Source organism: Helianthus annuus, chromosome 2, assembly GCF_002127325.2.
Source record: "Helianthus annuus cultivar XRQ/B chromosome 2, HanXRQr2.0-SUNRISE, whole genome shotgun sequence".
In the NCBI taxonomy this organism is placed as follows: domain Eukaryota; kingdom Viridiplantae; phylum Streptophyta; class Magnoliopsida; order Asterales; family Asteraceae; genus Helianthus; species Helianthus annuus.
The window spans coordinates 122,086,710-122,091,516 of NC_035434.2; the positions used below are offsets into that span (position 1 = coordinate 122,086,710).

Sequence of the window (4,807 nt, forward strand, 5' to 3'; positions counted from 1 at the left end):
ACTGTTTTGGCTAATTAACTGATTAACCTAAACCCTAATGTCTAACCTTGTTTATATAACACAAGGTTTACAACTGGGCTAGGTCAAACATCATGGGCTGCGAATTGGACAGGCCCAATTCGCCCCACATCACACAATTCTTTGGGTTTAGTTAGCCCAAACATTACAACTAACTATTACAAAGCTAAACCCGCTAACCGTTTATCGTTTAACTAATTACAAGATATCCAAAGACCAAATCTAAGCTGTTGTCACAAATATGCACCAACAGAACGCCTAGCGAACCGTGTAGAATGCTAGGTGCTTGCACGAACGTCCTTGAGTTGGGCTATACCTCTCTCGCTTCCCTTCGTTTGTTGGAACTAAACGTATTGACGCTTAGACCCCGAGGTGCGACCACTTCTGTAACACTCTAGCTGCATACCGTGTATCACTCCATCAATTTGCAAGATCGATGGACAAGAGAATGAGCGTAGTGCCTTACCGACCTCAGTATTGGGACGACCCTGATTACCGGCAGCGAACACCAGCAAATTGGCTACAATCGAATCCTTAACCCTAGGCCCTAGCTAGCGACTGATGGGAGCCAACCTTTACGAACCAATCAGGACATAAGCAATGGCAATTGACTGTAGAGTGGAATGTGAAACTTCCCGCACAGTGAGTAGTGCCTTAGTACGTACCATGGAATGTGAAAGGATGGACCCTGTCAGTGAAAGATCGTAGAGCTCCGTTTCAAACAAAAGCATTAGAGACAACAGTCACAGCAACATCAACGTACTTGTAATGGTAACCAAAGTATGGAATTGAAGGCGCCTACGACATGGAGTGGCCGTTGTTAAATAAAAACAACAACAACCAAGGAAACGACGGTCGTACTGGAAATCCTCGTAACGAGTACAACAACACGGGAAATGATGCTCGTGGAAGGGCATTTGGCGTTGGCGTGGGCAACGCCAGGACTATAACAACATGGTGGCCTGCACGTTCTTGGTAACTAATCGCTTTGTCACTGTTCTGCTTAACCCTGAAGCTTCTTGAAACCGAACCTGTTGTGGAATCGGCTGATGGCAAGTCAACTGGTGTAACGCTCCGCGTTTTCATGCCTTTCCTAATTTAGAAATCGAGTCTTAAAAAATATATTTTTAGAAGCTTGCCTCTTTCAAAATTATAATCCGTCGTATCGTCGGAAATCTTTTATCTCTATTCTAATTCGTTATAAATATGGGTAACTTTTCATTGTTTAATTAATTAAATTAATTAATTTTACAATTTAAAAAGCTTATTATTATTATTTTTTTAAATAAACTAAGTTAGTCTCGTTAAATTTTTAAAGTAGTAAACTAACCTAGTTAGTTTAACAATGAAGTTGGTTCTTTAAAATTATAACATAAACTTGGGTTAATTAAACCACAAGGACTGTTGGTGCTAATTTCTAAACTATTAGTTCTGTTACTACAAGATAAATAGGTTTGCCCTAATACCCTTTTTTTAACAGCCGCATATCAAACACTGAACTCCATCTTCTACATTACAAACCCTAGACGAAGCGCCCCCCATCTCCATCTCCCTCATCTCTCTCTCGCTCCTTCTCCGACGAAGCGCCCCCCTGCACCCTGTTACTCCAGCGACGAAAATCAGAAGACGAGGAGAAAGTGAGACGGAACAGCAGAGCTGTTTACGGCGGCAGCGACGGCGTCCATTTTCTGACGACCGTCCGCTGTTGACGAGGATACGATGATGAGGATGATGTAAGTGGTGGTTCAAGGCAGTTGACGGGCTCGGGTTCATTTCTGGGTCTCGGCTCGGGTTCGATCAAGGCAGTCGACGGGTTCGGGTTCGGTTCTAGATGCGTGTCGGGTCAGGTCGATTTGGGTTCCCACTTCCGGTTGAGCTCCGGCGAGATTGACGGCAGTGGAGGTGGATCGGCTTAGTTCGACTGAACCCGGGACCAGTTCAGTCTTGGTTCGGCTCGGTCAACTTAAGTGTCAGTTTTGGTTTGCGGGTTTGTTTGTTCTCGGTTCAGTTCCAGGTTCACAACATCGATGATACGAACACATCGGGACTCGGGATTAACGTCGGAGTTTAACGCGACATCCTTTTGTTCGGTACATACCTCCCAATAATTCATTACATTTGGTTCTTGTTATTTTCTTTTTGATAAAATAACTTGCTGTTAAATAATCATGAATGAAACAATAAACAGTGGGATGGGTTTTGTTCGGCTGGGTTAATTAATATGGAGAAGATGATACTCATCACTGGTGTACAACTGAAATCAAAATCAAAACATGTTCAGTTTGAAAAGTCTTTCTTTTTAATTTTTTCTAGTTTTGTAAGATTAGTATGAAATGGTTATAAGGTGGTTTGGAGAAGCCGACTAAACATGTTTTATAAATTAAAAAGCCATCATGCTGAACTTGGTTTAGCCAATTCCACCATGGGCCCAGCAAACGAGTCTACTTACTGCAACTTGATTAAAAAAAAGGAAGAATTGATTGTTTTCCTTTTTGTTTCATAGAATAATAAAATTAGTTTTATCAACTATGTTTCAACTAATTATTTTAATAAAACCTTATTTCTGAAAGACAAACTATCATAAAATAAAGATTTTGTACAATGTCTCCTTATGAAATTAGTTCTAAGTCCAAATTGATTATTTCAAGTATTATAAATAAGTGTATATTAATATATATACAATTGAAAAGGTTGCAAGTTTTGTAAACTAATAAAAAATGAGTTTTCTTATAAGTAGTTTATTTTTGTTAGTTATTTAGTATGGTTTGGTTATTTTTTTTAGTTGGGGGATTTTTATCTCTTCGAGGTTCTCTTCTTTTTCTTTTGGTATTATCAAGGATCATCAAACGCAAAACTGTGAGCATACTCGACCCTTTATTTTTACACTTTAATGCGTTTTGGGGTGCAACATGTATCATTTAACAAAAATTCATATTATACGAAATCAAACGTATTCCCGATATGCTTACGTTAGCTATGCACGCTAGTTTCATTTTGCATATACATGTTATTTGTTACGCTTGTGTTATTTATACTTGCTAGTTTCAATTTGTATGTCCATGCTATTTCGTTATGCTTAGGTTGTTTAGGTATGCTAGTTTAAATTCTAGATATAAAACCTTCATCATAGATTTGTGACAAACTTCATGTTTATACATATTTTTTTAAACTTGTATGCTCGCCAATACCTTTGTATTGATCTATGCTTTTAATACATGTTGCAGGAATATCAATGACGCATGGAATCTAGTAGGATTGCCTAGAAACGCATTTGAACGTTAAATACTTGTTGTATTGTATTTTATTTCATACATGTTGTAATTAGTTCCAAAACCATTGTATTAAACTGTTATGAAATGAAATGAAATTATATTTCTTTTATACGTGTTGTGATTCGAAATTTGTATTATCTGACTTAAGCAACGACAAGGGTAATTATTAAATACTTGTCACAAATAGCGTTATGAAGCCTCTTGCAATCTCGTCTTTTTGTCTCATCCCGATGTTTCCGCCATCGGTTGGGGTGTGACAACTGGAACCTCATATGATTATTGGGATGCAAACTCGACCTTGTGGGACAAGTGTTCGACGTCGACCTTCCTTCTACTACCCTTGGTAGTTTGATGCAGTAGTTAGTATGGATTGGTTATCCATACATCGCGAAGATATACCCTGTGAGAAGAAAACTTTGCATACCCCTCTCCCTAGTGGAGAATCGTCATCTGTTCTAGAATATCAGGGTTGTGTAAAGGTTAGCATCAATTCTGCAATGAAAGCCCAGAAGTGTCTACGGAGGGATTACCCAGCCATTGCTAACGACCGTTACTGATGTTAAAGCTAAGGAAGAGAAGATCGAGGATCCGCCAGTTGTTTGTGATTTCTTCCGATGAGCTACTTGAAGAACTTCCAGGATTACTTCCACAACTGTTAGGCAGAAACTCAGTTTGATCTCACGCCAGGTTCAGCTCCGAATATTCGTACTCTTACCGTCTTGCACCAGGAGGGTTGCAAGAGCTGTCTAATCAACTACAGAAACTGTTGAACAGGATTTTTGGCGGACCTAGTTTTTCGCTTTGGGGAGCCCTAGTTACATCCATGAAGACAAGCCTTTCCGTACATGTACTGGTTATCAAGAACTTAACAAGGTGACAGTTAAGAACCGTTCCCCTCGGTCATGTATTGGCAACCGGTCTACCAGTGCGAGGCTCAAGCTTCCATTCGAGGAATGACTAACGAATGAACTATCATCAGATGGGAGTCCGGAGGGGAGAATGTTCCTGGAACAGCATATCGGACGCAATGCGGCCAGTGCGACTTTGAGTTGATCAACACACCAACAGCTTTATGGATCGCATGAATCGACCGTGTTTATTGATGACGTTTGGAATCATTTCCAGGAGAAAGGAACAACATGGGCGGCATATGTATCTTATTTTAGAGCTCCTGAGGGCGGAGCCACTACGCACGAAGTCTTGTTAAAGGTAACTTCTGGATTCGAGAGGTACATTTTTGGGCATATAAACAACGAAGTGGGAATACACGTGGATCTCACCAAGATCCATTTTGTTAGAAACTGATCGACACAAAAGGTCCCTTCAAGGATGCAGCAATTCTTGGCCTCACTAGATACTATCGCAGATCCCTCAGAAGATTTTCGAAGATCGCACGGCTTAAATCTCTTTAGCACAGCAGGGTGCTGTGTTCGTGGAAGACAAAATAGGAGGATGGCTTTTCAGCTTTCGAATCCTAACTCCGCAATGCTCTGAGCATCATCTTTACCCGAGGGTGC

General features: G+C 40.3%; 1 long non-coding RNA gene across 1 annotated transcript; it reads left to right on the forward strand.

Annotated features, from left to right (window-relative positions):
* The first annotated feature begins 1,482 nt into the window (after positions 1-1,482).
* On the forward strand, positions 1,483-3,399 carry LOC110921129. Its single transcript, XR_002582206.2, has 2 exons — positions 1,483-2,108; positions 3,243-3,399. It is a non-coding gene; the product is annotated as an uncharacterized LOC110921129 (long non-coding RNA).
* Positions 3,400-4,807: the final 1,408 nt, after the last annotated feature.